The 10611-nt window shown below is 45.4% G+C and overlaps 13 non-coding genes across 13 annotated transcripts; all 13 read right to left on the bottom strand.

The window, feature by feature from the left end:
- Positions 1-903: 903 nt before the first annotated feature.
- On the bottom strand, positions 904-976 carry trnav-aac (transfer RNA valine (anticodon AAC)). Its single transcript has one exon. It is a non-coding gene; the product is annotated as a tRNA-Val (tRNA).
- An 898-nt stretch (positions 977-1874) lies between these two features.
- On the bottom strand, positions 1875-1947 carry trnav-cac (transfer RNA valine (anticodon CAC)). Its single transcript has one exon. It is a non-coding gene; the product is annotated as a tRNA-Val (tRNA).
- Positions 1948-3037: 1090 nt separating this feature from the next.
- Positions 3038-3110, bottom strand: trnav-cac (transfer RNA valine (anticodon CAC)). The gene has a single exon. It is a non-coding gene; the product is annotated as a tRNA-Val (tRNA).
- Positions 3111-3233: 123 nt separating this feature from the next.
- On the bottom strand, positions 3234-3306 carry trnav-aac (transfer RNA valine (anticodon AAC)). The gene has a single exon. It is a non-coding gene; the product is annotated as a tRNA-Val (tRNA).
- Positions 3307-5827: 2521 nt separating this feature from the next.
- On the bottom strand, positions 5828-5900 carry trnav-cac (transfer RNA valine (anticodon CAC)). The gene has a single exon. It is a non-coding gene; the product is annotated as a tRNA-Val (tRNA).
- A 123-nt stretch (positions 5901-6023) lies between these two features.
- On the bottom strand, positions 6024-6096 carry trnav-aac (transfer RNA valine (anticodon AAC)). The gene has a single exon. It is a non-coding gene; the product is annotated as a tRNA-Val (tRNA).
- An 895-nt stretch (positions 6097-6991) lies between these two features.
- On the bottom strand, positions 6992-7064 carry trnav-cac (transfer RNA valine (anticodon CAC)). The gene has a single exon. It is a non-coding gene; the product is annotated as a tRNA-Val (tRNA).
- Positions 7065-7187: 123 nt separating this feature from the next.
- On the bottom strand, positions 7188-7260 carry trnav-aac (transfer RNA valine (anticodon AAC)). Its single transcript has one exon. It is a non-coding gene; the product is annotated as a tRNA-Val (tRNA).
- Positions 7261-8155: 895 nt separating this feature from the next.
- trnav-cac (transfer RNA valine (anticodon CAC)) lies at positions 8156-8228 on the bottom strand. Its single transcript has one exon. It is a non-coding gene; the product is annotated as a tRNA-Val (tRNA).
- A 123-nt stretch (positions 8229-8351) lies between these two features.
- Positions 8352-8424, bottom strand: trnav-aac (transfer RNA valine (anticodon AAC)). Its single transcript has one exon. It is a non-coding gene; the product is annotated as a tRNA-Val (tRNA).
- An 895-nt stretch (positions 8425-9319) lies between these two features.
- On the bottom strand, positions 9320-9392 carry trnav-cac (transfer RNA valine (anticodon CAC)). The gene has a single exon. It is a non-coding gene; the product is annotated as a tRNA-Val (tRNA).
- Positions 9393-9515: 123 nt separating this feature from the next.
- Positions 9516-9588, bottom strand: trnav-aac (transfer RNA valine (anticodon AAC)). Its single transcript has one exon. It is a non-coding gene; the product is annotated as a tRNA-Val (tRNA).
- An 895-nt stretch (positions 9589-10483) lies between these two features.
- On the bottom strand, positions 10484-10556 carry trnav-cac (transfer RNA valine (anticodon CAC)). Its single transcript has one exon. It is a non-coding gene; the product is annotated as a tRNA-Val (tRNA).
- Positions 10557-10611: the final 55 nt, after the last annotated feature.

Here is a 10611-nt window from a genome sequence, read left to right as displayed (position 1 = left end):
GATATCAACTGAAACCTGCTTCCTGTGCTAGTCTCAAACTAACAACCCAAAAGTTTCAAGAGCACAGGAGAAACTCGAAAAATGTCTCTTGGTGATTTTTTGTTGGTCAAATTGTAGAGTTTCTCCATTCTTCTTGAAACTCACCACAGGGTAGCACGTGTCCAGACTAGCATGGGAAAGCAAGTTTTAGCTTGATATCTCTTCAGAAAGCTGAGATGTGGACTTGCCACGTACAATCTACCCTATTGTAAAAAACAGGCTGTTTGTGGTCAGTCGAATTCCGAGGGTTTAACACGTCTGGGTGCTTCGGGAGTAAGTGAGGAGCCACCTGAACAGGTTTATTGGCAGATTCGTTGACCATGTGTTGAATTTCAAGAAGGTTAGCCATTGGTTAGAAACTGCTACGGCTTGCATCATTTTATCAGGAAATCTCTACACCTGTGTAGAGAAGGGCCTTCGTGATGCAGAGCTGCTGCTCAACAGAGGGCCACTCAGACAAATCCTCTTTTTTCGTGTTCCTCAGAAGAAAGCCACGCAGGCCTTGGAATGTGTCACGTTGTGGGATAGGTTAAGGTCAACAATGACTGCTCTTTCATTTCTGCATCAACTATACTTTAGTGAACTGTACTCATGCCTCTTGGCCGCAAAGCCTGGAAGCGTTGAGTTCCTCCTCAACAGAAACCACCTAAACAATTGTGAAAGAGATGCAGTGTTCCCGCCCAGTTTCGAACTGGGGACCTTTCGCGTGTGAGGCGAACGTGAAACCACTACACTACGGAAACCCACTACCTAAAGAAGTCTGAAATCGTTCTGGTGCAGGCTCGGCAATATGCGCATAACGTTAACCTTCTGAGCCAACTGTCGGCTCAAAGGTGTTTATACATTTCTTCAAAAGAGGACAGCTGTTTCTGCTCGGTTTTGAACCGAGGACCTTTCGCGTGTTAGGCGAATGTGATGACCACTACACTACAGAAACTCCACAGGCTAACGATAGTGCTTTTTTGGGAAAATATTTATACTGTGATGTGCCCGAAAGCAAATAGACAATCTGCGTAAGTCCCACACACAAGAGGACAGAGTTCATTCGGCCTGGCAGTATATGCTGAGTTTCCTGAAACGCTACCCTTAACTTACCTCGGAATTAAACACTTGCAGCGTGATATCAAGCTGAAACCTGCCTTCCTGTGCTAGTCTCAAACTAACAAACCCAAAGTTTCAAGAGCACAGGAGAAACTCGAAAATGTCTCTTGGTGATTTTTGTTGGTCAAATTGTAGAGTTTCTCCATTCTTCTTGAAACTCACCACAGGGGTAGCACGTGTCCAGACTAGCATGGGAAAGCAAGTTTTAGCTTGATATCTCTTCAGAAAGCTGAGATGTGGACTTGCCACGTACAATCTACCCTATTGTAAAAAAACAGGCTGTTTGTGGTCAGTCGAATTCCGAGGGTTTAACACGTCTGGGTGCTTCGGGAGTAAGTGAGGAGCCACCTGAACAGGTTTATTGGCAGATTCGTTGACCATTGTGTTGAATTTCAAGAAGGTTAGCCATGTGTTAGAAACTGCTACGGCTTGCATCATTTTATCAGGAAAATCTCTACACCTGTGTAGAGAAGGGCCTTCGTGATGCAGAGCTGCTGCTCAACAGAGGGCCACTCAGACAAATCTCTTTTTTCGTGTTCCTCAGAAGAAAGCCACGCAGGCTTGGAAATGTCACGGTTGTGGGATAGGTTAAGGTCAAACAATGACTGCTCTTTCATTTCTGCATCAACTATACCTTTAGTGACTGTACTCATGCCTCTTGGCCGCAAAGCCTTGGAAGCGTTGAGTTCCTCCTCAACAGAAACCCACCTAAACAATTGTGAAAAGAGATGCAGTGTTCCCGCCCAGTTTCGAACTGGGGACCTTTCGCGTGTGAGGCGAACGTGATAACCACTACACTACGGAAACCCACTACCTAAAGAAGTCTGAAATCGTTCTGTGCAGGCTCGGCAATATGCGCATAAACGTTAAACCTTCTGAAGCCAACTGTCGGCTCAAAGGTGTTTATACATTTCTTCAAAAGAGGACAGCTGTTTCTGCTCGTTTTGAACCGAGGACCTTTCGCGTGTTAGGCGAATGTGATGACCACTACACTACAGAAACTCCACAGGCTAACGATAGTGCTTTTTGGGAAAATATTTATACTGTGATGTGCCCGAAAGCAAATAGACAATCTGCGTAAGTCCCACACACAAGAGGACAGAGTTCATTCGGCCTGGCAGTATATGCTGAGTTTCCTGAAACGCTACCCTTAACTTACCTCGGAATTAAACACTTGCAGCGTGATATCAAGCTGAAACCTGCCTTCCTGTGCTAGTCTCAAACTAACAAACCCAAAGTTTCAAGAGCACAGGAGAAACTCGAAAATGTCTCTTGGTGATTTTTGTTGGTCAAATTGTAGAGTTTCTCCATTCTTCTTGAAACTCACCACAGGGGTAGCACGTGTCCAGACTAGCATGGGAAAGCAAGTTTTAGCTTGATATCTCTTCAGAAAGCTGAGATGTGGACTTGCCACGTACAATCTACCCTATTGTAAAAAAACAGGCTGTTTGTGGTCAGTCGAATTCCGAGGGTTTAACACGTCTGGGTGCTTCGGGAGTAAGTGAGGAGCCACCTGAACAGGTTTATTGGCAGATTCGTTGACCATTGTGTTGAATTTCAAGAAGGTTAGCCATGTGTTAGAAACTGCTACGGCTTGCATCATTTTATCAGGAAATCTCTACACCTGTGTAGAGAAGGGCCTTCGTGATGCAGAGCTGCTGCTCAACAGAGGGCCACTCAGACAAATCTCTTTTTTCGTGTTCCTCAGAAGAAAGCCACGCAGGCTTGGAATGTCACGGTTGTGGGATAGGTTAAGGTCAAACAATGACTGCTCTTTCATTTCTGCATCAACTATACCTTTAGTGACTGTACTCATGCCTCTTGGCCGCAAAGCCTTGGAAGCGTTGAGTTCCTCCTCAACAGAAACCCACCTAAACAATTGTGAAAAGAGATGCAGTGTTCCCGCCCAGTTTCGAACTGGGGACCTTTCGCGTGTGAGGCGAACGTGATAACCACTACACTACGGAAACCCACTACCTAAAGAAGTCTGAAATCGTTCTGTGCAGGCTCGGCAATATGCGCATAAACGTTAAACCTTCTGAAGCCAACTGTCGGCTCAAAGGTGTTTATACATTTCTTCAAAAGAGGACAGCTGTTTCTGCTCGGTTTTGAACCGAGGACCTTTCGCGTGTTAGGCGAATGTGATGACCACTACACTACAGAAACTCCACAGGCTAACGATAGTGCTTTTTGGGAAAATATTTATACTGTGATGTGCCCGAAAGCAAATAGACAATCTGCGTAAGTCCCACACACAAGAGGACAGAGTTCATTCGGCCTGGCAGTATATGCTGAGTTTCCTGAAATCGCTACCCTTAACTTACCTCGGAATTAAACACTTGCAGCGTGATATCAAGCTGAAACCTGCCTTCCTGTGCTAGTCTCAAACTAACAAACCCAAAGTTTCAAGAGCACAGGAGAAACTCGAAAATGTCTCTTGGTGATTTTTGTTGGTCAAATTGTAGAGTTTCTCCATTCTTCTTGAAACTCACCACAGGGGTAGCACGTGTCCAGACTAGCATGGGAAAGCAAGTTTTAGCTTGATATCTCTTCAGAAAGCTGAGATGTGGACTTGCCACGTACAATCTACCCTATTGTAAAAAAACAGGCTGTTTGTGGTCAGTCGAATTCCGAGGGTTTAACACGTCTGGGTGCTTCGGGAGTAAGTGAGGAGCCACCTGAACAGGTTTATTGGCAGATTCGTTGACCATTGTGTTGAATTTCAAGAAGGTTAGCCATGTGTTAGAAACTGCTACGGCTTGCATCATTTTATCAGGAAATAACACTCCAGATGGATGTGTTTTAAAGTTCGTCAAGGGGACACACAGACTGCTTGTGGTCACAGTCTTTGTATTACCAGTGGACAGAAGGGCAGTTAGTGGTCACATAGGCGGTGAGAGGGACAGATGGGCTGTTTGTGGTGACACAGGTGATTATTGGGACAGAGAGGGCCGGCGCGCAGGGGTCTAAGGACGGCCTGCCACGTACCCCCTTTTAGGCGCCCCTTGAGGCCCTGCCCTTACTTGATGGCCTAGGCGGAAAAAGACCCTTACACAAGAGGACAGATTTCATTCGGCATGGCAGTCTACGCAGAGTTCCCTAAAATCTCTTCTTTGGTGTTTCTCAGAAGAAAGCCACGCAGGCTTGGAATGTCACAGTTGTGGGTTAGGTTTAGGTCAAACAATATCTGCTCTTTCATTTCTGCATCAGCTTTACCTTTAGTGACTGTATTCATGCCTCTTGGCCGCAAAGCCTTGGAAGCGTTGAGTTCCTCCTCAACAGAAACCCACCTGAACGATTTTGACCGTGATAACCTCTACACTATTGAAGCCTGCAGCCAAAGAGGTGTCAGATCTTTTCATCGCAAGCATCGTGGAGCGCGAATCAAATTACAGATTCCGTTGCGCTCTTCAGTCTGCAAATACCTTGTATTTTTAGCAGCAAACTAAGCAATTCTCCAGTTATCTGCGGGACAATCTGCGTAAGTCCCACACACAAGAGGACAGAGTTCATTCGGCCTGGCAGTATATGCAGAGTTTCCTGAAACGCTACCCTTAACTTACCTCGTAATTAAACACTTGCAGTGTGATATCAAGCTGAAATCTGCCTTCCTGTGCTATTCTCAAACTAACAAACCCAAAGTTTCAAGAGCACAGGAGAAACTCGAAAATGTCTCTTGGTGATTTTTGTTGGTCAAATTGTTGAGTTTCTCCAATCTTACTTGAAACTCACCACAGGGGTAGCACGTGTCCAGACTAGCATGGGAAAGCAAGTTTTAGCTTGATATCTCTTCAGAAAGCTGAGATGTGGACTTGCCACGTACAATCTACCCTATTGTAAAAAAACAGGCTGTTTGTGGTCAGTCGAATTCCGAGGGTTTAACACTTCTGGGTGCTTCGGGAGTAAGTGAGGAGCCACCTAAACAGGTTTATTGGCAGATTCGTTGACCATTGTGTTGAATTTCAAGAAGGTTAGCCATGTGTTAGAAACTGCTACGGCTTGCATCATTTTATCAGGAAATCTCTACACCTGTGTAGAGAAGGGCCTTCGTGATGCAGAGCTGCTGCTCAACAGAGGGCCACTCAGACAAATCTCTTTTTTCGTGTTCCTCAGAAGAAAGCCACGCAGGCTTGGAATGTCACAGTTGTGGGTTAGGTTACAGTCTGCAAATACCTTCTATATTTAGCAGCAAACCAAGCAATTCGCCAGTTATCTGCGGGAATCCTCTGTGGCCATTTCTTTTTTGCTTTTTTCCCTCTTTCATTTAATATATGTATATTTATATGCTGTACGAAATATTGGATCTTTGAGTGCACCGGCCATCTGTTCATCGAAACTACCAGGTCAAAAGTACAGAGCACTGTCTGCGTGGCTATTACTGCTGCCTAGTGTGGCTTAATAATTATCTCTACACCTGTGTAGAGAAGGGCCTTCGTGATGCAGAGCTGCTGCTCAACAGAGGGCCACTCAGACAAATCTCTTTTGTCGTGTTCCTCAGAAGAAAGCCAAGCAGGCTTGGAATGTCACGGTTGTGGGATAGGTTAAGGTCAAACAATGACTGCTCTTTCATTTCTGCATCAACTATACCTTTAGTGACTGTACTCATGCCTCTTGGCCGCAAAGCCTTGGAAGCGTTGATTTCCTCCTCAACAGAAACCCACCTAAACAATTGTGAAAAGAGATGCAGTGTTCCCGCCCAGTTTCGAACTGGGGACCTTTCGCGTGTGAGGCGAACGTGATAACCACTACACTACGGAAACCCACTACCTAAAGTAGTCTGAAATCGTTCTGTGCAGGCTCGGCAATATGCGCATAAACGTTAAACCTTCTGAAGCCAACTGTCGGCTCAAAGGTGTTTATACATTTCTTCAAAAGAGGACAGCTGTTTCTGCTCGGTTTTGAACCGAGGACCTTTCGCGTGTTAGGCGAATGTGATGACCACTACACTACAGAAACTCCACAGGCTAACGATAGTGCTTTTTGGGAAAATATTTATACTGTGATGTGCCCGAAAGCAAATAGACAATCTGCGTAAGTCCCACACACAAGAGGACAGAGTTCATTCGGCCTGGCAGTATATGCTGAGTTTCCTGAAACGCTACCCTTAACTTACCTCGGAATTAAACACTTGCAGCGTGATATCAAGCTGAAACCTGCCTTCCTGTGCTAGTCTCAAACTAACAAACCCAAAGTTTCAAGAGCACAGGAGAAACTCGAAAATGTCTCTTGGTGATTTTTGTTGGTCAAATTGTAGAGTTTCTCCATTCTTCTTGAAACTCACCACAGGGGTAGCACGTGTCCAGACTAGCATGGGAAAGCAAGTTTTAGCTTGATATCTCTTCAGAAAGCTGAGATGTGGACTTGCCACGGACAATCTACCCTATTGTAAAAAAACAGGCTGTTTGTGGTCAGTCGAATTCCGAGGGTTTAACACGTCTGGGTGCTTCGGGAGTAAGTGAGGAGCCACCTGAACAGGTTTATTGGCAGATTCGTTGACCATTGTGTTGAATTTCAAGAAGGTTAGCCATGTGTTAGAAACTGCTACGGCTTGCATCATTTTATCAGGAAATCTCTACACCTGTGTAGAGAAGGGCCTTCGTGATGCAGAGCTGCTGCTCAACAGAGGGCCACTCAGACAAATCTCTTTTTTCGTGTTCCTCAGAAGAAAGCCACGCAGGCTTGGAATGTCACGGTTGTGGGATAGGTTAAGGTCAAACAATGACTGCTCTTTCATTTCTGCATCAACTATACCTTTAGTGACTGTACTCATGCCTCTTGGCCGCAAAGCCTTGGAAGCGTTGAGTTCCTCCTCAACAGAAACCCACCTAAACAATTGTGAAAAGAGATGCAGTGTTCCCGCCCAGTTTCGAACTGGGGACCTTTCGCGTGTGAGGCGAACGTGATAACCACTACACTACGGAAACCCACTACCTAAAGAAGTCTGAAATCGTTCTGTGCAGGCTCGGCAATATGCGCATAAACGTTAAACCTTCTGAAGCCAACTGTCGGCTCAAAGGTGTTTATACATTTCTTCAAAAGAGGACAGCTGTTTCTGCTCGGTTTTGAACCGAGGACCTTTCGCGTGTTAGGCGAATGTGATGACCACTACACTACAGAAACTCCACAGGCTAACGATAGTGCTTTTTGGGAAAATATTTATACTGTGATGTGCCCGAAAGCAAATAGACAATCTGCGTAAGTCCCACACACAAGAGGACAGAGTTCATTCGGCCTGGCAGTATATGCTGAGTTTCCTGAAACGCTACCCTTAACTTACCTCGGAATTAAACACTTGCAGCGTGATATCAAGCTGAAACCTGCCTTCCTGTGCTAGTCTCAAACTAACAAACCCAAAGTTTCAAGAGCACAGGAGAAACTCGAAAATGTCTCTTGGTGATTTTTGTTGGTCAAATTGTAGAGTTTCTCCATTCTTCTTGAAACTCACCACAGGGGTAGCACGTGTCCAGACTAGCATGGGAAAGCAAGTTTTAGCTTGATATCTCTTCAGAAAGCTGAGATGTGGACTTGCCACGTACAATCTACCCTATTGTAAAAAAACAGGCTGTTTGTGGTCAGTCGAATTCCGAGGGTTTAACACGTCTGGGTGCTTCGGGAGTAAGTGAGGAGCCACCTGAACAGGTTTATTGGCAGATTCGTTGACCATTGTGTTGAATTTCAAGAAGGTTAGCCATGTGTTAGAAACTGCTACGGCTTGCATCATTTTATCAGGAAATCTCTACACCTGTGTAGAGAAGGGCCTTCGTGATGAAGAGATGCTGCTCAACAGAGGGCCACTCAGACAAATCTCTTTTTTCGTGTTCCTCAGAAGAAAGCCACGCAGGCTTGGAATGTCACGGTTGTGGGATAGGTTAAGGTCAAACAATGACTGCTCTTTCATTTCTGCATCAACTATACCTTTAGTGACTGTACTCATGCCTCTTGGCCGCAAAGCCTTGGAAGCGTTGAGTTCCTCCTCAACAGAAACCCACCTAAACAATTGTGAAAAGAGATGCAGTGTTCCCGCCCAGTTTCGAACTGGGGACCTTTCGCGTGTGAGGCGAACGTGATAACCACTACACTACGGAAACCCACTACCTAAAGAAGTCTGAAATCGTTCTGTGCAGGCTCGGCAATATGCGCATAAACGTTAAACCTTCTGAAGCCAACTGTCGGCTCAAAGGTGTTTATACATTTCTTCAAAAGAGGACAGCTGTTTCTGCTCGGTTTTGAACCGAGGACCTTTCGCGTGTTAGGCGAATGTGATGACCACTACACTACAGAAACTCCACAGGCTAACGATAGTGCTTTTTGGGAAAATATTTATACTGTGATGTGCCCGAAAGCAAATAGACAATCTGCGTAAGTCCCACACACAAGAGGACAGAGTTCATTCGGCCTGGCAGTATATGCTGAGTTTCCTGAAACGCTACCCTTAACTTACCTCGGAATTAAACACTTGCAGCGTGATATCAAGCTGAAACCTGCCTTCCTGTGCTAGTCTCAAACTAACAAACCCAAAGTTTCAAGAGCACAGGAGAAACTCGAAAATGTCTCTTGGTGATTTTTGTTGGTCAAATTGTAGAGTTTCTCCATTCTTCTTGAAACTCACCACAGGGGTAGCACGTGTCCAGACTAGCATGGGAAAGCAAGTTTTAGCTTGATATCTCTTCAGAAAGCTGAGATGTGGACTTGCCACGTACAATCTACCCTATTGTAAAAAAACAGGCTGTTTGTGGTCAGTCGAATTCCGAGGGTTTAACACGTCTGGGTGCTTCGGGAGTAAGTGAGGAGCCACCTGAACAGGTTTATTGGCAGATTCGTTGACCATTGTGTTGAATTTCAAGAAGGTTAGCCATGTGTTAGAAACTGCTACGGCTTGCATCATTTTATCAGGAAATCTCTACACCTGTGTAGAGAAGGGCCTTCGTGATGCAGAGCTGCTGCTCAACAGAGGGCCACTCAGACAAATCTCTTTTTTCGTGTTCCTCAGAAGAAAGCCACGCAGGCTTGGAATGTCACGGTTGTGGGATAGGTTAAGGTCAAACAATGACTGCTCTTTCATTTCTGCATCAACTATACCTTTAGTGACTGTACTCATGCCTCTTGGCCGCAAAGCCTTGGAAGCGTTGAGTTCCTCCTCAACAGAAACCCACCTAAACAATTGTGAAAAGAGATGCAGTGTTCCCGCCCAGTTTCGAACTGGGGACCTTTCGCGTGTGAGGCGAACGTGATAACCACTACACTACGGAAACCCACTACCTAAAGAAGTCTGAAATCGTTCTGTGCAGGCTCGGCAATATGCGCATAAACGTTAAACCTTCTGAAGCCAACTGTCGGCTCAAAGGTGTTTATACATTTCTTCAAAAGAGGACAGCTGTTTCTGCTCGGTTTTGAACCGAGGACCTTTCGCGTGTTAGGCGAATGTGATGACCACTACACTACAGAAACTCCACAGGCTAACGATAGTGCTTTTTGGGAAAATATTTATACTGTGATGTGCCCGAAAGCAAATAGACAATCTGCGTAAGTCCCACACACAAGAGGACAGAGTTCATTCGGCCTGGCAGTATATGCTGAGTTTCCTGAAACGCTACCCTTAACTTACCTCGGAATTAAACACTTGCAGCGTGATATCAAGCTGAAACCTGCCTTCCTGTGCTAGTCTCAAACTAACAAACCCAAAGTTTCAAGAGCACAGGAGAAACTCGAAAATGTCTCTTGGTGATTTTTGTTGGTCAAATTGTAGAGTTTCTCCATTCTTCTTGAAACTCACCACAGGGGTAGCACGTGTCCAGACTAGCATGGGAAAGCAAGTTTTAGCTTGATATCTCTTCAGAAAGCTGAGATGTGGACTTGCCACGTACAATCTACCCTATTGTAAAAAAACAGGCTGTTTGTGGTCAGTCGAATTCCGAGGGTTTAACACGTCTGGGTGCTTCGGGAGTAAGTGAGGAGCCACCTGAACAGGTTTATTGGCAGATTCGTTGACCATTGTGTTGAATTTCAAGAAGGTTAGCCATGTGTTAGAAACTGCTACGGCTTGCATCATTTTATCAGGAAATCTCTACACCTGTGTAGAGAAGGGCCTTCGTGATGCAGAGCTGCTGCTCAACAGAGGGCCACTCAGACAAATCTCTTTTTTCGTGTTCCTCAGAAGAAAGCCACGCAGGCTTGGAATGTCACGGTTGTGGGATAGGTTAAGGTCAAACAATGACTGCTCTTTCATTTCTGCATCAACTATACCTTTAGTGACTGTACTCATGCCTCTTGGCCGCAAAGCCTTGGAAGCGTTGAGTTCCTCCTCAACAGAAACCCACCTAAACAATTGTGAAAAGAGATGCAGTGTTCCCGCCCAGTTTCGAACTGGGGACCTTTCGCGTGTGAGGCGAACGTGATAACCACTACACTACGGAAACCCACTACCTAAAGAAGTCTGAAATCGTTCTGTGCAGGCTCGGCAATATGCGCATA

This window comes from Carassius auratus, unplaced genomic scaffold (assembly GCF_003368295.1).
Source record: "Carassius auratus strain Wakin unplaced genomic scaffold, ASM336829v1 scaf_tig00008478, whole genome shotgun sequence".
Lineage (NCBI taxonomy): Eukaryota > Metazoa > Chordata > Actinopteri > Cypriniformes > Cyprinidae > Carassius > Carassius auratus.
The sequence above is the reverse complement of the archived record's forward strand: the minus strand, read 5'-3'. Positions and strand labels throughout refer to the sequence as shown.